At 44.0% G+C, this 22,326-nt stretch overlaps 1 protein-coding gene across 8 annotated transcripts in view; it reads left to right on the top strand.

Annotated features, from left to right (window-relative positions):
* The window catches only part of zmiz1a (zinc finger, MIZ-type containing 1a), a 226,251-nt gene that overhangs the window by 78,514 nt on the left and 125,411 nt on the right, over positions 1-22,326 (top strand). For all 8 annotated transcript variants that reach the window (XM_036986835.2, XM_036986831.2, XM_036986832.2 and 5 more), the window contains exon 3: positions 2,515-2,588. The gene's annotated coding sequence lies outside the window, so the exon portion shown is untranslated. The remainder of the gene's footprint in view (positions 1-2,514; positions 2,589-22,326) is intronic.

Here is a 22,326-nt window from a genome sequence, read left to right as displayed (position 1 = left end):
ATCCTCCCAACATGCCTCCCTCCTCTCTCTTGCCTTCTCATCCTCCCTACATGCCTCCCTCCTTCTCTCTCTCGCCATCTCTCTCTTCATCTCTCTTGCCATCCATCCATCCCCCTATCTCTCTCCCTCCCTTCCTGACTCCCTCTCTATCTTTGTAGTCTAATGTCGTGGTGCTATGATTACTAAACACACACACAGTCATCTCTATATATTCATCTCTATTTCATCTCTAATTAGAAGCTAGGGGAATTCAAAGGGAGTTGATAATGAAGTTGCTAATGTTTATAAACTCAAACTAAAATGATGAATGTTGAAGAGAAATTGTTCTTCGTCAAAACGTTCAATCATGTTTTTGTCTCATATTTGGTGACTATTAGTCATTTGCTGTCCTTTGCTGTCAGGAACGGGACAGTAGTAATGATGGTTTTGGGATGGGAGAGGTTTGAGGCTTATTTTGTCTAGCCATGTCTCGGGCAGCTGATCCAGTCTTTGATTGGCTGAAAACAAAAACCAGTGGGACTTGGGAACTGGAGGGCCAGAGTTGTGTTTCCCAGCTCTAGCCTTGGGCCAGAAGCCTCTCTGTACTGTAACTACACCCATATCCAGTTTCCAGGAGTCTCTCTCTAAGTTCTGTACTCAAGTCAGCCATCTCGATGAGATCAGATGAGTCTTCTCCAGTGCGTCACATGACAATAACATTTGTCATTTAACACAGAATATATATATATAGTTGAAGTCAGAAGTTTACATACACCTTAGCCAAATACATTTAAACACAGTTTTTCCCAATTTCTGACATTTAATCCTAGAAAAAGTTCCCTGTATTAAGTCAGTTAGGATCACCACTTTATTTTAAGAATGTGAAATGTCAGAATAATAGTAGAGAATGATTTATTTAAACCTTTATTTATTTCATCACATTCCCAGTGTGTCAGAAGATCCACTCAATTAGTATTTGGCAGCATTTTCTTTAAATTGTTTAACTTGGGTCAGATGTTTCGGGTAGCCTTCCACAAGCTTCCCACAATAAGTTGGGTGAATTTTGGCCCATTCCTCCTGACAGAGCTGGTGTAACTGAATCAGGTTTGTAAGCCTCCTTGCTCAAACACGCTTTTTCATATCTTCCCAAAAAAATTCTATAGGATTGAGGTCAGGGCTTTGTGATGGCCACTCCAATACCTTGACTTTGTTGTCTTTAAGCCATTTTGACACAACTTTGGAAGTATGCTTGGGGTCATTGTCCATTTGGAAGACCCATTTGTGGCCAAGCTTTAACTTCCTGACTGATGTCTTGAGATGTTGCTCCAATATATCCACATAATTTTCCTGCCTCATGATGCCATCTATTTTGTGAAGTGCACCAGTCCCTCCTGCAGCAAAGCACCCACACAACATGATTCTGCCACCCCCATGCTTCACGGTTGGGAGGGTGTTCTTCAGCTTGTAAGCCTCCCCGTTACCCTCCAAACATAACGATGGTCATTATGGCCAAACAGTTCTATTTTTATTTAATCAGACCAGAGGGCATTTCTCCAAAAAAGTACGATCTTTGTTCCCATGTGCAGTTGCAAACCGTAGTCTGGCTTTTTCATGGTGGTTTTGGAGTAGTGGCTTCTTCCTTGCTGAGCGGCCTTTCAGGTTATGTGGATATAGATACTTTTGTACCTGTTTCCTCCAGCATCTTCACAAGATCCCTTGAAATACATCCACAGTTACACCTCCATCTGACTCAAATTATGTCAATTAGCCTATCAGAAGCTTCTAAAGCAATGACATCATTTTCTGGAATTTTCCAAGCTGTTTAAAGGCACAGTCAACTTAGTGTATGTAAACTTCTGACCAACTGGAATTGTGATACAGTGAAATAATCTGTCTGTAAACAATTTTTGGAAAAATTACTTGTGTCATGCACAAAGTAGATGTTCTAACCAACTTGCCAAAATTATAGTTTTTTTAACAAGAAATTTGTGGAGTGGTTGAAAAACGAGTTTTAATGACTCCGACCTAAGTTTATGTAAACTTCCGACTTCAACTGTACATATTTTTGACATTTGTTTTAAAGTTATCAATTTGTAGTAGTTCGTCTTTTGGAGGATCATATGTTACTACTAACCCATACCGGCCATCCACAGTGAATGATGGTAAAGAAACCTATATTTGCCAGTCTGTTACAGCTCTCTCAGCAACTCCCATTGAATTGTCATGCCAAACATGTTTGCAGGAGAGCAGTAGCAGACCCAGACTGTCAACCAGGCTTTGTTGCTCATGTGTAGTGTAGCACATTTCTGGTAACTTTCCCCAAATTCCCCAGTTTTCCAGAAATCCTGGTTGGAGGATTATGGGGTTCCTGCTTATAACCTCCTGATTCTGTGAATTTTCCAAGTCGGGATTTCTGGAATTTTGGGAAGGTTACTGGATTTTTTTTTACCCTTCTCATGGACAAAACATAATATTTTTTAGATGTTTTGTACTGAGTGGTCCTAATATGTTTTGTGTTTCTGTTCTTCATTCCAGGCATGTTCTATGATTGATGAGGAAGTAGCGAAGGCTTTGGTTAATAGGAAACACAAGAACCTCCCTCTCCGCTGGTAAGACATGGTGATTTACGAGCCCTCTATCCTCATCATGCACAACATCTGCTCTCACAGACAGACACACTCTGGCTGCATCCCAAATGGCACTCTATTCCCTGTTTATTGCACTTCTTTTGCCCTGGGCCCAGGTAGACTTGTGCCATTTGGGACGCTGACCCCTTTCTTTGCATGTTTTATAGACTAGAGGTCTCTACAATGACATTGATCTGGTTGTGATCTAGATGGATGGATATGCAGGCAGTACTGTTGTTTATATATTTGTCACAGACCTTGCAGATTGGGTTTGAGGAACAAGAGAGAAAAGGCAGACCGGTTTTGTTCTAGACCAGGGTTTCCAAAACTGGGTCCTAGGGCCCACCCTGGGTGCACGTTTAGTTTTTTACCCTAGCACTACACAGCTGATTCAAGTAACCATCTCATGAAGCTTTGATTATTTGAATCAGTTGTGTAGTGCTAGGACACTAGGGGAACCCTGTTCTAGAGAAAAATCATTGACTGGTTTTGGTCTTCTACACTGAACAAAAATATAAACGCAACATGTAAAGTGTTGGTCCCATGTTTCATGAACTGAAATAAAAGATCCCAGAAATGTTCCATATGCACAAAAAGCTTGTAGTGAGCATTTCTCCTTTGCCAAGATAATCCATCCACCTGACGGACGTGGCATATCAAGAAGTTGATTAAACAGCATGATCGTTACACATGTGCACCTTGTGCCTGGGACAATAAAAGACAGCTCCAAAATGTGCAGTTTTGTCTCACAGCACAATGCTACAGAAGGGAGTTTGCAATTGGCATGCTGACTGCAGGAATGTGCACCAGAGCTGTTGCCAGGGAATTGAATGTTCATTTCTCTACCAAAAGCCGCCTCCAACATCGTTTTAAAGAATTTGGCAGTACATCCAACCGTCCTCGCAACCGCAGACCCATGTGAATGGCGTTATGTGGGTGAGCGGTTTGCTGATGTCAACATTGTGAAAAGTGTCCCATGGTGGCAGTGAGGTTATGGTATGGACAGGCATAAGCTACGGACAACAAACACAATTGCATTTTATCAATGGCAATTTGAATGCACAGAGATACCGTGACGAGATCCTGAGGACCATTGCCGTTCCATTCATCTGCCGCCATCACCTCATGTTTCAGCATGATAATGCACGGCCCCATGTCGCAAGGATCTGTACACAATTCCTGAACGCTGGAAATGTCCCAGGTTCTTCCATGGCCTGCGTACTCACCAGACATGTCACCCATTGAGCAAGTTTGGCTCTGGATCGACGTGTACGACAGTGTGTTCCAGTTTCCGTAAATATCCAGCAACTTCGCACAGCCATTGAAGAGGAGCCTGACAGCATTCCACAGGCCACAGTCAACAGCCTGATCAACTCTTATTTATTTAACCTTTATTTAACCAGGAAGGGCTCATTGAGATTAAAATCTCTTTCAAGAGCGCCCTGGCCAAGATGGGCAGCACCAAGTCATTACAAAAAAAGTAGACAGACAACATGAAAAACTACAAGTACTACATAGAAGTACTCCTATGTGAAGGAGATGTGTCACGCTGCATGAGGCAAATGGTGGTCACACCAGGCACTGGTTTTCTGATCCACGCCCCTACCTTTTTTAAGGTATCTGTTACCAACAGATGCATATCTGTATTCCTAGTCATTTGAAACCCATAGATTAGGGCCTAAGGAATTTATTTAAATTGACTGATTTCCTTATATGAATTGGAACTTGGTAAAATCTTTGAAATTATTGCATGTTGCGTTTATATTTTTGTTCAGTATAGAATCTAGAGCAATGAGACCTGCCATAGAATATACAGGCTGGATTTTACTGTTCTAGACCTGTCAGAGAACATACAGACTGGTTTTTAGTGTTTTAGACCTGTCAGAGAACATACAGCCTGGTATTTAGTGTTTTAGACCTGTCAGAGAACATACAGCCTGGTATTTAGTGTTTTAGACCTGTCAGAGAACATACAGCCTGGCTTTTAGTGTTTTAGACCTGTCAGAGAACATACAGCCTGGTATTTAGTGTTTTAGACCTGTCAGAGAACATACAGCCTGGTATTTAGTGTTTTAGACCTGTCAGAGAACATACAGCCTGGTATTTAGTGTTTTAGACCTGTCAGAGAGCATACAGCCTGGTATTTAGTGTTTTAGACCTGTCAGAGAACATACAGCCTGGTATTTAGTGTTTTAGACCTGTCAGAGAGCATACAGCCTGGTATTTAGTGTTTTAGACCTGTCAGAGAACATACAGACTGGTATTTAGTGTTTTAGACCTGTCAGAGAACATACAGCCTGGTATTTAGTGTTTTAGACCTGTCAGAGAGCATACAGCCTGGTATTTAGTGTTTTAGACCTGTCAGAGAACATACAGACTGGTATTTAGTGTTTTAGACCTGTCAGAGAGCATACAGTCTCGTATTTAGTGTTGTAGACCTGTCAGAGAACATACAGCCTGGTATTTAGTGTTCTAGACCTGTCAGAGAACATACAGACTGGTTTTTAGTGTTTTAGACCTGTCAGAGAGCATACAGCCTGGTATTTAGTGTTTTAGACCTGTCAGAGAGCATACAGTCTCGTATTTAGTGTTGTAGACCTGTCAGAGAACATACAGCCTGGTATTTAGTGTTTTAGACCTGTCAGAGAACATACAGCCTGGTATTTAGTGTTTTAGACCTGTCAGAGAACATACAGCCTGGTATTTAGTGTTTTAGACCTGTCAGAGAACATACAGCCTGGCTTTTAGTGTTGTAGACCTGTCAGAAGATATGCAGACTGGTTTTTAGTGTTGTAGACCTGTCAGAAGATATGCAGACTGGTTTTTAGTGTTGTAGACCTGTTAGAAGATATGCAGACTGGTTTTTAGTGTTGTAGACCTGTTAGAAGATATGCAGACTGGTTTTTAGTGTTATAGAACTGTCAGAAGATATGCAGACTGGTTTTGGTGCTCTAGGGCAGTCAGAGAATGTGCATTAATGCTTCACAATTTCACATGTTCACGTCTGCTCACATTTGACATGTATTAAGAGGTTTTTTATTTGACCTCAAACCCCCCTAAATGCATACTGAGTCAATCTCGGTCTAATGTTTTGGTTGGTATTTGGGAGGGGGGGGTATAATAGATGCAACCTGTGATGTGTGAGGGGAAAAGAAAGGAGAGAGGCTATACTGTAAGTCATGCATATCAGATTATGCATTTTCCCCCTGTTTTTATCATGGCCTTTAAGCAAACGCACCACACACAATCTGGCCTGTGTGTGTGTTTGTATTTGTGCAGTCACATGAGCCAGGAGGGTTGCCGAGCATTGGAATTCCTTGTCTGGTATTTCTTGATTCTTCAGAAACACACTGTGTGTGCGTGTGTGCGTGCGCGCGTGCGCATACTGTATGTGGAGATTGGATGTATTTCAGAATTGAAATGCTGGCCTTCTGCTCTGAAGAAACAGCTTGTTTCTGTTAGCAGCTATTGGCTACTGCTCCTTCCCTCACAGAGGGAAGCTAGTCACTGTATCTGTATGAATAACATTGTTTATGCATATTTTGATTCTTACAATTAAATCACAATGCCTCGATGCCATGTGTTAAGTCTATCTCTCCAGTCATTTAGTATTGTGATGAATTGAGTGATAGTCAGTGATACTGTGTGATACACAGAGCAAACGTTTAGATTGAGAGTCAGGGTGCGCTCAATGCTTGTCACTGATTGGTAGGTCATTTATGTGTCAAACTAAAATGATTGCTAGAGATTAAAAAGCAGAGTGGTCTGGTTATCCGACATGACTTCACGCAGCCTATGGTTGCACAAGAGCTTTAAATAGATAGAATTGCAACGCCCTTTTCTACTTCAGTGTTTGGTTGAGGTGTGAATGAATCCATGATCTTCTACATAGCCTCGACAACTGATATCAAAGTCGATCAGTTGTTATCAAAGTAAACCGGGTGATATGAAAGTCAATCAGATGTTCCTTGGTTCAAGTTCCACCCAATCAGATTAATATTGTTGGGAATTAAAACCGAGGTAGATAGCTCATTCTCTGTCTCTGAGTAGTAACTGGCAATGCTCACACCTGGTCAGTCAGTTGATATCAAAGTGCACCGTCTGATATGAAAAGCTAACAGGATAGCCAATCAGAACAAGGGGGATGGTGCAGGTACTGTAGCCTACATGCGTAAGAGCCTTTGTATCCATGCTTGAAATAGGATATTGTTACGTCTGTAATGCTGTAACACTCCCCTTTAGTAAACACTGCTATCATGAATAAACACTAGTAATGGACATAGCCTTATCCTGGGACTATGTACAGGCTGTATACTCTAGATTATAGTGTGTGTGTGTCCGTCCATACATGTCTGTGTGTGTCTTGTCTGTAAGTGCAAATGTGAGTAATGGAGTCCTTCTTCACCCCTCTGCTGTGTGACTGAGGCCAGTACCACAGTGTACTTTCCCCCCAGGAGGGTGAGAGCCAGAGAGGAGGAGCTGGAGATAGCTGTGCCTGGGTCAGGATTACCACAGACGGGCCTCTCAATTCAATTCAGTTTAAGGGCTTTATTGGCATGGGAAACATATGTTAACATTGCCAAAGCAAGTGAAGTAGATAATAAACAAAAGTGAAATAAACAATAACAATTAATAGTAAACATTACACTCCAAAAGAATGAAGACAGTGAAGTTGATCATTGATTTGGAGCGAGGTCAGGTATTGCGTGTCACTCTGGAACAGTGTGTCATAATGGGGATCATTTCATTCCCAGAAACGCACAAATATACACACATTCACATACACACACACTTGTGCTGTATCTGGTGTTAATATGGAATGTCACAACCCTTACTATGGTGAAGGGGAAAGCAGCATCTGTACTCACTGACTAAATAACACTAAATCACATTACTAAACATACAGTTAAGAGGATTATTTCTGATCTTTTTTTTTTTCCATTGGCTGGACAAATCTGCAATCTAAAAATTAAATACTTACATTATTTTTTTTACTGTCTCTCTGTCCACCATTTTCATTTTTCCAATCCAGATGAAGATGGTCATTTTGAACTCTGACCTTTATGCTATGTGGATTGTGTTTTGTTGGGCTTTTACAAGATCATTATTTAGCCCATTCCTGTTATAATGAGCTCAGTGAAACCACGCACGCACGCACGCACGCACGCACGCACGCACACACACACACACACACACACACACACACACACACACACACACACACACACACACACACACACAGGATTGTTATTACATGTAGTATTTGTTTTCAAGCTTTCTTTTAAGTTTCTGTTTTTCCATTCTGTCCCACACACTTTATAATCTAGCGTATACAGCCTGTACATAGTCCCAGGATACTAGTGTTTATTCATGCTAACATGATAGCAGTGTTTGCTAAAGGGGAGTGTTACAGCATTACAGACGTAACAATATCCTATTTCAAGCATGGATACAAAGGCTCTTACGCATGTAGGCTACAGTACCTGCACCATCCCCCTTGTTCTGATTGGCTGTCCTGTTAGCTTTTCATATCAGACGGTGCACTTTGATATCAACTGACTGACCAGGTGTGAACACTGCCAGTTACTACTCAGAGACGGAGAATGAGCTATCTACCTCAGTTTCCATTAGGTTTTTAGGTTTTATTTATTCACACTAAAGAAACAAAGTGAAAGACAAAACAGTGCAGATATAAACTGGTAAAACGGTGTGCAGGTGAGGTTGGAAGACTAAAAGGGCTGATATGAAAACTACACAAATCTATGTACAAAAAAAAAGTTAATTCAGTCAAACAAAGCATATTAATTATAATTGTACATGATATACTCAGTATTCAAGAAAAAGTGTGTGTGTGTGTGTGTGTGTTACATGGAGGGGATTATTGGTTAGTTTGATTCATCAGGCTGACCACCAGTCTTCGCTTGAAGTTATTGAGGGATAATGAGGTTTTGTCAATGTGAAGATAAGAATTCCAGAGTATCTGATAGAGAATTGACTATGAGGTGCAGCAATGGGGAAGGTGAAGGTTATCACAGTGTCTTGTGTTATATAGATGGCTTTCAGAATGAACCTGGAACAATCCATTGAAGGGTTTAGGTAAACTGTCTCGGAGGTATGAGTATTTGTAGATGGAAGTGCATAATTTCATCAACAAACAATATTAATCTGATTGGGTGGGACTTGAACTAATAAACATCTGATTTGGTGGGACTTGAACTAATGAACATCTGACTTTCTTATCAGCCGTTTTACTTTGATAACATGTTACATTCATATCTACATTTGAGTCTTTTAGTAGACACTCTTATCTTAGTTAGTGCATTCATCTTAAGATACAGTGGGGCAAAAAAGTATTTAGTCAGCCACTAATTGTGCAAGTTCTCCCACTTCAAAAGATGAGAGAGGCCTGTAATTTTCATCATAGGTACACTTCAACTAAAAAAAAATCCAGAAAATCACCTTGTAGGCTTTTTAATTAAGTAATTTGCAAATGATAGTGGAAAATAAGTATTTGGTCAATATCAAAAGTTTATTTCAATACTTTGTTATATACCCTTTGTTGGCAATGACAGAGGTCTAACATTTTCTGTAAGTCTTCACAAGGTTTTCACACACAGTTGCTGGTATTTTGGCCCATTCCTCCATGCAGATCTCCTCTAGAGCAGTGATGTTTTGGGGCTGTTGCTGGGCAACACGGACTTTCAACTCCCTCCAAAGATTTTCTATGGGGTTGAGATCTGGAGACTGGCTAGGCCACTCCAGGACCTTTTAAGTGCTTCTTACGAAGCCACTCCTTCGTTGCCCGGGCGGTGTGTTTGGGATCATTGTCATGCTGAAAGACCCAGCAACGTTTCATCTTCAATGCCCTTGCTGATGGAAGGAGTTTTTCACACAAAATCTCACGATACATGGCCCCATTCATTCTTTCCTTGGTCCCTTTGCAGAAAAACAGCCCCAAAGCATGATGTTTCCACCCCCATGCTTCACAGTAGGTATGGTGTTCTTTGGATGCAACTCAGCATTCTTTGTCCTCCAAACACGACAAGTTGAGTTTTTACCAAAAAGTTGTATTTTGGTTTCATCTGACCATATGACATTCTCCCAATCTTCTTCTGGATCATCCAAATGCTCTCTAGCAAACTTCAGACGGGCCTGGACATGTACTGGCTTAAGCAGGGGGATACGTCTGGCACTGCAGGATTTGAGTCCCTGGCGGCGTAGTGTGTTACTGATGGTAGGCTTTGTTACTTTGGTCCCAGCTCTCTGCAGGTCATTCACTAGGTCCCCCCGTGTGGTTCTGGGATTTTTGCTCTTGTTATCATTTTGACCCCACGGGGTGAGATCTTGCATGGAGCCCCAGATCGAGGGAGATTATCAGTGGTCTTGTATGTCTTCCATTTCCTAATAATTGCTCCCACAGTTGATTTCTTCAAACCAAGCTGCTTACCTATTGCAGATTCAGTCTTCCCAGCCTGGTGCAGGCCTCCAATTTTGTTTCTGGTGTCCTTTGACAGCTCTTTGGTCTTGGCCGTAGTGGAGTTTGGAGTTTGACTGTGAGGTGGACAGGTGTCTTTTATACTGATAACAAGTTCAAACAGGTGCCATTAATACAGGTAACAAGTGGAGGACAGAGGAGCCTCTTAAAGAAGTTACAGGTCTGTGAGAGCCAGAAATCTTACTTTTTTGTTGGTGACCAAATACTTATTTTCCACCATAATTTGCAAATAAATTCATTAAAAATCCTACAATGTGATTTTCTGGATTTTTCTTCTCATTTTGTCTGTCATAGTTGAAGTGTACCTATGATGAAAATTACAGGCCTCTCTCATATTTTTAAGTGGGAGAACTTGCACAGTTGGTGGCTGACAATACTTTTTTACCCCACTGTAGCTAGGTGAGACAACCACAAATCAAATCAAATGTTATTGGTCACATACACATTTTTAGCAGATGTTAATGCGAGTGTAGTGAAATGCTTGTGCTTCTAGTTCCGACAGTGCAGTAATATCTAACAAGTAATCTAACAATTCCCCAACAACTACCTAATACACACAAATCTAAAGAGGCGGATGAGAATATGAATATATCGATGAGCGATGGCCGAGCGGCATAGGTAAAGTGCAATAGATGTTATAAAATACAGTATTTAAACTCAGCAAAAAAACTTTATTTCAAAAATAATTTGTAAAAATCCAAATAACTTCACAGAACTTCATTTTAAAGGGTTTAAACACTGTTTCCCATGCTTGTTCAAGGTACCATAAAAAATTAATGAACATGCACCTGTGGAGCGGTCAATGAGACACTAACAGACGGTAGTGCTACTACAGACGGTAGTCAATTAAGGTCACAGTTCGGAAAACTTAGGACGCTAAAGAGGCCTTTCTACTGACTCTGAAATTCACCAAAAGAAAGATGCCCAGGGTCCCTGCTCATCTGCGTGAACGTGCCTTAGGCATGCTGCAAGGAGGCATGAGGACTGCAGATGTGGCCAGGGCAATAATTTGCAATGTCCGTACTGTGAGACGCCTAAGACAGCACTACAGGGAGACAGGACGGACAGTTGATCGTCCTCGCAGTGGCAGACCACGTGTAACAACACCTGCACAGGATCGGTACGTCCGAACATCACACCTGCGGGACAGGTACAGGATGGCAACAACAACTGCCCGAGTCACACCAGGAACACACAATCCCTCCATCAGTGTTGAGAGAGGCTGGACTGAGGGCTTGTAGGCCTGTTGTAAGGCAGGTTCTCAACAGACATCACCGGCAACAACGCCGCCTATGGGCACAAACCCACCGTCGCTGGACCAGACAGGACTGACAAAAAGTGCTCTTCACGGACGAATCGCAGTTTTGTCTCACCAGGGGTGATGGTCGAATTCACGTTTATCGTTGAAGGAATCGGCATTACACAGAGGCCTGTATTCTGGAGCGGGATCGAGGTGGAGGGTCCGTCATGGTCTGGGGCGGTGTGCCACAGTATCATCGGACTGAGCTTGTTGTCATTGCAGGCAATCTCAAAGCTGTGTGTTACAGGGAAGACATCCTCCTCCCTCATGTGGTACCCTTCCTGCAGGCTCACCCTGACATGTCCCTCCAGCATGACAATGCCACCAGCCATACTGCTCGTTCTGTGCGTCATTTCCTGCAAGACAGGAATATCAGTGTAATGCCATGGCCAGCGAAGAGCCTGGATCTCAATCCCATTGAGCACGTCTGGGACCTGTTGGATCGGAGTGAGGGCTAGGGCTGTTCCCCCCAGAAATGTCCAGGAACTTGCAGGTGCCTTGGTGGAAGAGTGGGGTAACATCTCACAGCAAGAACTGGCAAATCTGGTGCAGTCCATGAGGAGGAGATGCACTGCAGTAGTTAATGCAGCTGGTGGCCACACTAGATACTGTTACTTTTGACCCCCCCTCTTGTTCAGGGACACATTATTCAGTTTCTATTAGTCACATGACTGTAGAACTTGTTCAGTTTATGTCTCAGTTGTTGAATCTTGTTCTGTTCATACAAATATTTACACATGTTAAGTTTGCTGAAAATAAATGCAGTTGACAGTGAGAGGATGTTTATTTTTTTGCTGAGTTTACATATGATCTGAGTAAAGTAAGATATGTAAACGTTATTAAAGTGCCATTATTTCAAATGGCTGTATTTAAAGTGATTAGTGATCCTTTTATTGAAGTGTCCAGCGATTGGGTCTCAATGTAGGCAGCAGCCTCTCTGAGTTAGTGATGGCTGTTTAGCAGTCTGATGGCTTTTTTTCAGTCTCGCGGTCCCAGCCTTGATGCACCTTTACTGACCTCGACTTCTGGATGGTAGCGGTGTGAACAGGCAGTGGCTCGGGTGGTTGTTTTCCTTGATGATCTTTTTGGCCTTCCTGTTACATCGACCGCTGTAGGTGTCATGGAGGGCAGGTAATTTACCATTGGTGATGCGTTGTGCAGACCGCTCCACTCTCTGGAGAGCCTTGTGGTTGAGGGCGGTGCAGTTGCCGTACCAGGCTGTGATGCAGCCCGACAGGATGCTCTCGATTGTGCATCTGTAGAAGTTTGTCAGGGTGTTGGGTGACAAGCAAAATTTCTTCAGCCTTCTGAGGTTGAAGAGGCGCTGTTACGGCTTCTTCATCACACTGTCTGTGTGGGTGGACCAGTTCAGTTTGTCTGTGATGTGTACACCGAGGAACTTAAAACTTTCCAGCTTCTCCACTGCTGTCCCGTCGATGTGGATAGGGGTGTGCTCTCTCTGCTGTTTCCTGAAGTCCACTCACCGAGTGCCCTCACCTCCTCCCTGTATGCCGTCTCGTTGTTGTTGGTAATCAAGCCCACTGTTGTGTCGTCTGCAAACTTGATGATTGAGTTGGAGGCGTGCGTAGTCGTGGGTGAACAGGGAATACAGGAGGGGGCTGAGCACGCACCCTTATGGAGCCCCAGTGTTGAGGGTCAGCAAAGTGGAGATGTTGTTTCCTACCTTCATCACCTGGGGGCGGCCCGTCAAAGTCCAGGATTCAATTGCACAGGACGGGGTTGAAACCCAGGGCCTCCAGCTTGATGATGAGCTTAGAGGGTACTATGGTGTTGAATGCTGAGCTGTAGTCAATGAACAGCTTTCTTACAGTGCCTTGCGAAAGTATTCGGCCCCCTTGAACTTTGCGACCTTTTGCCACATTTCAGGCTTCAAACATAAAGATATAAAACTGTATTTTTTTGTGAAGAATCAACAACAAGTGGGACACAATCATGAAGTGGAACGACATTTTTGGGCGTGCAATTGGGCGTGCAAAATTATTCAGCCCCCTTAAGTTAATACTTTGTAGCGCCACCTTTTGCTGCGATTACAGCTGTAAGTCGCTTGGGGTATGTCTCTATCGTTTTGCACATCGAGAGACTGAATTTTTTCCCATTCCTCCTTGCAAAACAGCTCGAGCTCAGTGAGGTTGGATGGAGAGCATTTGTGAACAGCAGTTTTCAGTTCTTTCCACAGATTCTCGATTGGATTCAGGTCTGGACTTTGACTTGGCCATTCTAACACCTGGATATGTTTATTTTTGAACCATTCCATTGTAGATTTTGCTTTATGTTTTGGATCATTGTCTTGTTGGAAGACAAATCTCCGTCCCAGTCTCAGGTCTTTTGCAGTCTCCATCAGTTTCTTCCAGAATGGTCCTGTATTTGGCTCCATCCATCTTCCCATCAATTTTAACCATCTTCCCTGTCCCTGCTGAAGAAAAGCAGGCCCAAACCATGATGCTGCCACCACCATGTTTGACAGTGGGGATGGTGTGTTCAGCTGTGTTGCTTTTACGCCAAACATAACGTTTTGCATTGTTGCCAAAAAGTTCAATTTTGGTTTCATCTGACCAGAGCACCTTCTTCCACATGTTTGGTGTGTCTCCCAGGTGGCTTGTGGCAAACTTTAAACAACACTTTTTATGGATATCTTTAAGAAATGGCTTTCTTCTTGCCACTCTTCCATAAAGGCCAGATTTGTGCAATATTCGACTGATTGTTGTCCTATGGACAGAGTCTCCCACCTCAGCTGTAGATCTCTGCAGTTCATACAGAGTGATCATGGGCCTCTTGGCTGCATCTCTGATCAGTCTTCTCCTTGTATGAGCTGAAAGTTTAGAGGGACTTCTTCACAACAGTATCTCGGACCTGCCTGGTGTGTTCCTTGTTCCACTTCATGATTGTGTCCCACTTGTTGTTGATTCTTCACAAAAAAATACAGTTTTATATCTTTGTTTGAAGCCTGAAATGTGGCAAAAGGTCGCAAAGTTCAAGGGGGCCGAATACTTTCGCAAGGCACTGTACATAGGTATTCCTCCTATCAAGATGGGATAGGGCAGTTTGATGGTGATTGCATCATCTGTGGACCTGCAAGATGGCGTCGTGGTCGGATTTGCCAAAGGTAGGGCGGGGGTGGGCTTTGTATGCATCGCGGACGTTAGCAGTGAATGAGTGTATTACCCCCGCAAGTACTGCAATCAATATGTTGATAGAGTTTAGGTAGCCTTGTTCTCAAATGTACTTTGTTAAAATCCCTAGCTACAATAAATGCAGCCTCCGGATATATGGTTTCCAGTTTACATAGAGTTCAGTGAAGTTCCTTGAGGGTCGTCGTGGTGTCTGCTTGAGGGGGAATGTACACGGCTGTGACGATAACTGACGAGAATTCTCTTGGGAGGTAATATGGCCGGCATTTGATTGTAAGGAATTCTTGGTCGGATGAGCAGAAGGACTTGAGTTCCTGTATGTTGTTATGATAACACTATGAGTCGTTATTCATGGAGCATACTCCCCCGCCTTTCCTCATCTCAGGGAGGTGTTTATCTCTGTCGGTGCGATGCATGGAGAAGCCCTGTGGCTGAACCGATATCCCGAGTGAGCCATGTTTCCGTGAAACCGAGAATGTTACAATCTTTGATGTCTCTCTGGAAGGCAACCCTTGCTCGATTTTCGTCTACCTTGTTGTCAAGAGCCGTTGGACATTGGCGAGTAGTATACTCTGGAGCAGTGGGCGAAATGCACGTCTACGGAGCCTGACTAGGAGGCCGATCCATCTGCCCCTTCTGCGGAGTCGTTGTTTTGGGTCGGCTACTGGGATTAGATCCATTGTCCTGGGTGGTGGTCCAAACAGAGGATTCGCTTTAGGAAAGTCGTATATCTGGTCATAATGTTGGTAAGTTGAAGTCACTCTTATATCCAATAGTTTTTCCTGGCTGTATGTAATAAGACTTAAGATTTTCTGGGGTAACAATGTAAAAAATAATACATAAACTAAATACTGCATAGTTTCCTAAGAACTCAAAGTGAGGCTACCATCTCTGTCGGCGCCATTTTGTCACAGGCATAGTAAGTACACGTTTCCTCAATAAAGTAGTTATCAGCGAATTACCACTCTCCATATTTTCATGCATAGTGGTGGCTGCATCGTGTTATGGGTATGCTTGTAATAGTTAAGGACTGGGGAGTTTTTCAGGATTAAAAAATAAACGGAATGGCGCTAAGCACAGGCAAAATCCTAGAGGAAAACCTTGTTCAGTCTGCTTTCCTCCAGACACTGGGAGATTAATTCACCTTTCAGCAGGACAATATCCTTAAACACAAGGCCGAACCGAGTCGCACAGCGGTATAAGGCAATGCATCTCAGTGCTAGAGGAGTCACTACAGACCCGGGTTCGATTCCAGGCTTTATCACAACCGACCATGATTTGGAGTCCCATAGGGCGGCACACAATTGGCCCAGCGTCGTCCGGGTTTGGCTGTGATAGGCTGTCATTGAAAATAAGAATTTGTTCTTAACTGATTTGCCTGGTTAAATAAATAGAATAAAATACACTGAAGTTGCTTACCAAGAAGACAGTGAATGTTCCTTAGTGGACGAGTTACAGTTTTGACTTAAATCTACTTGAACATCAATGGCAAGACCTGAAAATGGTTATTTAGCAATGACCAACAACCAATTTGACAGAGTTAAAGAATTTTGAAAAGAATAAGGGACAAATATTGTACAATCCAGGTGAAAGACGCCCAGCTGTAATCACTGGGTGATTCTAACATGTATTAACTTGAGCGTGTATACTTATGTAAAGGGGATATTTCTGTATTGTATTTTCAATAAATTTGCAAACATTTTCTAAAAACATCTGTTCACTTTGTAATTAATTGATATTGTGTGTATATGGGTGAGAAAAATCTATGTAATCCATTTTGAATTCAGGCTTTAACACAACAATATGTGGAATAAGTCAAGGAGTATGAATACTTTTTGAAGGCAGTGTATCTAACAAGCTCTGTAATCAGATCTTAACTGATAACTGCTACCAGTTGTTGTATTTCCCAGTAGAGGGTACACTAGATCTATCTGAAATGTCACAGGGAAGAATTATGTTTTTAAATGTCAGTGTCGAATATAATAGCAATGTAGATGTGTAGCTAGAGCTATATGGGAGCAGTGTGTGTGTGTGTCTGTCCCTGTGTGTCTCTCTCTCTGTGTGCCTGTCTGCCCCTGTGTGTCTGTCCCTGTGTGTCTGTCCCTGTGTATCTGTCCCTGTATGTCTGTCCCTGTGTGTCTGTCCCTGTCTGTCTGTCTGTCTCTGTCTCTGTCTCTCTCTCTCGCTGCATGTCTCATTGCAGCCTGCTGAAAGGAGGTTAGAAGAAGTAATCTGTCTCGTGTAAAAAGGGAAGTAGGGATGGGGGGGTGCTAAAGTGGCCAGATTGAATGGAGGAGGAGGAAGAGAGAGCAGTTCTTACTAGCTAACATCTGGGCCAGTTCTGCTTCTCAGAGAGAGTCTTGATCCTATTCCTTGTTATACGGTAGTATTTGAATCTCTAGAGTTGTATATCAGACACAAGCACTCCATGACCTATTGTGTTGAGTTGAAACCTCCATATCCTGCTGTGACACCTGGCCAGAGCAGTATAGAGTAAAGGAGGGGATATCCAGTTCTGTCTGTCTCTGGCTGGGACTAGCCTAACACAACGCATGAACAAGGATAGAGCCTCTGCAACCAGGATTATTAATGGTGGTCCCTAGCAGTCACTGTACCTTTGTATATCTGGGAGAGAAAATAGATGTACACACCCACCACAGATCATCTTTCATCTCCAAATCTGCTTTGCCCCCCCCCCCCCTGCAGCTGTTGCAGATGATGTGACCTGTGATTGACTGCCTTTTGTTTTACATGCTGAACATGGAGCAGAGTTGGCAACACACACGCACACACTCACTCACACACATTCTTATGCATTCAAATAAACCTGCTTTTGTTGCCTGACACTCTGGAAAGGGTCCATAGTGGATCACACAGTCTCAGTATCTACTGCTTCTACACAGACGCTCTCCTGGAAACACCAGTGAGTTACACCTGAACACAGTCCTTCATTATCCTCCTCTTCACCAGCCAATTGACACCACAGTCATGGGTTTATTCAAATCAGTAGGGCTCAACAACATGCTTTTGTAGAAATGGACGTAGCGCTATTCACAAATACTTAAGTTGAACGCTGCTTTGAAACTAGAATGGTCAGGTGACACCCACTCTTCACCGCCGACCCTGACACACACACGCACACACACACACACACACACACACACACACACACACACACACACACACACTCATCCTCTCATCCTCTATCCAGGAATCTGTTCATTCTCCTAATGGTGTGTGTTGTAGAGGTGTGAGGACCATGGTGTGTGTGTGGTAGAGGTGTGAGGACCATGGTGTGTGTTGTAGAGGCGTGAGGACCATGGTGTGGGTTGTAGAGGTGTGAGGACCATGGTGTGGGTTGTAGAGTTATGAGGACCATGGTGTGGGTTGTAGAGGTGTGAGGACCATGGTGTGGGCTGTAGAGGTGTGAGGACCATGGTGTGGGTTGTAGAGGTGTGAGGACCATGGTGTGGGTTGTAGAGGTGTGAGGACCATGGTGTGTGTTGTAGAGGTGTGAGGACCATGGTGTGGGTTGTAGAGATGTGAGGACCATGGTGTGGGTTGTAGAGGTGTGAGGACCATGGTGTGGGTTGTAGAGGTGTGAGGACCATGGTGTGGGTTGTAGAGGTGTGAGGACCATGGTGTGGTTGTAGAGGTGTGAGGACCATGGTGTGGGTTGTAGAGGTGTGAGGACCATGGTGTGTGGGTTGTAGAGGTGTGAGGACCATGGTGTGTGGGTTGTAGAGGTGTGAGGACCATGGTGTGTGTTGTAGAGGTGTGAGGACCATGGTGTGTGTTGGAGAGGTGTGAAGACCATGGTGTGTGTTGGAGAGGTGTGAGGACCATGGTGTGGGTTGTAGAGGTGTGAGGACCATGGTGTGGGTTGTAGAGGTGTGGGGACCATGGTGTGGGTTGTAGAGGTGTGAGGACCATGGTTACACTCTGTCACCCTCCCAGAGTGCAAAGAATCTTGGCGTGACCCTGGGCAACACTCTGTCGTTCTCTGCAAACATCAAGGCAGTGATCTGCTCCTGCATGTTCATGCTCTGCAACATCCATAGAGTATTACCCTCCCTCACACAGGAAGCAGCACAGGTCCAATCCAGGCGTTGTCATCTTACGTCTGTTGACTGGGCTCACTTGTGCCATCAAATCACTGCATCTTAACCAGGTGGGCTGCAGAATTCTGGATTTCAACCTTCTCAAATGATCCCACGTCACCCCGCTCCTCTGCACACTCCACTGGCTTCTAGTCGAAGCTCGCATCCACTGCAAGACCATGGTGCTTACCTACAGAACAGAAAACGGACCTGCCTCTCCCTACCTTCAGGCTATGCTCAAACCCTACACCCCAACCCCAGCACTCTGTTCTGCCACCTCTGGTCTTTTGGTCCTCCCACCCCTACGGGATGTCAGCTCTGCCCAGTCCAAGCTGTTCTGTCCCCCTCTCTCCTTTCTATCTCTGACTTTGCTGACAGCTACTTTATTGAGGAAAGGTGTACTTACTATGCCTGTGATATGTGGTTGTATGTGGTTGTCCCACCTAGCTATCTGAAGATGAATGCAAGTCGCTCTGGATAAGAGTGTCTGCTAAATGACTAAAATGTCAAAATGTGTGTGGCAGGTGGAGAGCCAGTTGTCTACAGGGTTGAGACAGTAATGGAAACTGTGTTCGGTTTCAACCTGGACCAACAGGCCAAAGACTGGGCATCTCTAGGGGTGAGAGGTCAGAGGTCATACTGGGGAGGTATAGAGGTGGAGGCCACACAATACATATACACACACACACAAAATATGTGTTTGCCTCATTTAGCATCATTCATAAATAGAACCTTATTGATCCCTCGCAATCTTGGCGTGGATGTGTGTGTGTGTGTGTGTAAGTCTCTGTAATAAACGAGTAGGCCAGTCGTTAGCTGATCTAAGCAGATTCCACAGCCCTGAAGACAGCAAACTGCAGAAACCAACTAAATATTTTCTGTTCGGATTGCAACAATTATAATTGAACACACATTCTGGATAGTGTGTGTGTTTATTTGTTCATCATCGTAATGAATGACACACACACACCGCTCCTCCCATTCTGCTCAGCCCTGTGTTTATCGACCAAGCTCTGTAATGGAGAAACGCCTGCCCAGCAAACAAAATCAATGCTGGCTTTTTCTCCTCCAACCTGTTCTCGTTATCTGCAATGAAACCAAAACACACAGAGCAGCAACTGAACTGAAACACACCCATGTATTTTCTTCCCTTCCCAACTGAACTGAAACACACCCATGTCTTCCCTTCCCAACTGAACTGAAACACACCCATGTCTTCCCTTCCCTTCCCAACTGAACTGAAACACACCCATGTCTTCCCTTCCCTTCCCAACTGAACTGAAACACACCCATGTCTTCCCTTCCCAACTGAACTGAAACACACCCATTCCTTCCCTTCCCAACTGAACTGAAACACACCCATGTCTTCCCTTCCCAACTGAACTGAAACACACCCATGTCTTCCCTTCCCAACTGAACTGAAACACACCCATGTCTTCCCTTCCCAACTGAACTGAAACACACCCATGTCTTCCCTTCCCTTCCCAACTGAACTGAAACACACCCATGTCTTCCCTTCCCTTCCCAACTGAACTGAAACACACCCATGTCTTCCCTTCCCAACTGAACTGAAACACACCCATGTCTTCCCTTCCCTTCCCAACTGAACTGAAACACACCCATGTCTTCCCTTCTCAACTGAACTGAAACACACCCATGCCTTCCCTTCTCAACTGAACTGAAACACACCCATGCCTTCCCTTCTCAACTGAACTGAAACACACCCATGTCTTCCCTTCTCAACTGAACTGAAACACACCCATGCCTTCCCTTCTCAACTGAACTGAAACACACCCATGTCTTCCCTTCCCTTCCCAACTGAACTGAAACACACCCATGTCTTTTCTTCCCTTCCCAACAGAACTGAAACACACCCATGCCTTCCCTTCTCAACTGAACTGAAACACACCCATGTCTTCCCTTCCCTTCCAAATTGAACTGAAACACACCCATGTCTTTTCTTCCCTTCCCAACTGAACTGAAACACACCCATGTCTTTTCTTCCCAACTGAACTGAAACACACCCATGTCTTTTCTTCCCTTCCCAACTGAACTGAAACACACCCATATCTTCCCTTCCCTTCCCAACTGAACTGAAACACACCCATGTCTTTTCTTCCCTTCCCAACTGAACTGAAACACACCCATATCTTCCCTTCCCTTCCCAACTGAACTGAAACACACCCATGTCTTTTCTTCGCAACTGAACTGGAACACACCCATGTCTTTTCTTCCCTTCCCAACTGAACTGAAACACACCCATGTCTTTTCTTCCCAACTGAACTGAAACACACCCATGTCTTCCCTTCCCTTCCCAACTGAACTGAAACACACCCATGTCTTCCCTTCCCTTCCCAACTGGACTGAAACACACCCATGTCTTCCCTTCCCAACTGAACTGAAACACACCCATGTCTTTTCTTCCCTTCCCAACTGAACTGAAACACACCCATGTCTTCCCTTCCCAACTGAACTGAAACACACCCATGTCTTTTCTTCCCAACTGAACTGAAACACACCCATGTCTTTTCTTCCCAACTGAACTGAAACACACCCATGTCTTTTCTTCCCAACTGAACTGAAACACACCCGTCTTTTCTTCCCAACTGAACTGAAACACACCCATGTCTTCCCTTCCCTTCCCAACTGAACTGAAACACACCCATGTCTTCCCTTCCCAACTGAACTGAAACACACCCATGTATTCCCTTCCCTTCCCAACTGAACTGAAACACACCCATGTCTTCCCTTCCCTTCCCAACTGAACTGAAACACACCCATGTCTTCCCTTCCCAACTGAACTGAAACACACCCATGTCTTCCCTTCCCAACTGAACTGAAACACACCCATGTCTTCCCTTCCCTTCCCAACTGAACTGAAACACACCCATGTCTTCCCTTCCCAACTGAACTGAAACACACCCATGTCTTCCCTTCCCAACTGAACTGAAACACACCCATGTCTTCCCTTCCCTTCCCAACTGAACTGAAACACACCCATGTCTTCCCTTCCCAACTGAACTGAAACACACCCATGTCTTCCCTTCCCAACTGAACTGAAACACACCCATGTCTTCCCTTCCCAACTGAACTGAAACACACCCATGTCTTCCCTTCCCAACTGAACTGAAACACACCCATGTCTTCCCTTCCCTTCCCAACTGAACTGAAACACACCCATGTCTTTTCTTCCCTTCGTCGCTATTTGATATTTGTATTTGATTTATTTGACCATTTAAAAAGCACATGTGGATATAATGCTGTCTCCCTTCCTCTATAGTACTGTCTTAGGGTTTCAACATCTCTGTAACATTCCCCAAATTCCAACCGGGATTTTCAGGAAAACCAGGGAATTTAGGAAAAGTTACTGGAATTGTACAACCCTAACAGGCACATTAGGACACCCCTAACAGGCACATTAGGACACCCCCAACAACCCTAACAGACACATTAGGACACCCCTAACAACCCTAACAGACACATTAGGACACACCTAACAACCCTAACAGACACATTAGGACACACCTAACAACCCTAACAGACACATTAGGACACACCTAACAACCCTAACAGACACATTTGGACACCCCTAACAACCCTAACAGACACATTAGGACACACCTAACAACCCTAACAGACACATTAGGACACCCCTAACAGACACATTAGAACACCC

Source organism: Oncorhynchus mykiss, chromosome 1 (assembly GCF_057628025.1).
Source record: "Oncorhynchus mykiss isolate SJ-2025 chromosome 1, ASM5762802v1, whole genome shotgun sequence".
Taxonomy (NCBI): Eukaryota; Metazoa; Chordata; class Actinopteri; order Salmoniformes; family Salmonidae; genus Oncorhynchus; species Oncorhynchus mykiss.
The sequence above is the reverse complement of the archived record's forward strand: the minus strand, read 5'-3'. Positions and strand labels throughout refer to the sequence as shown.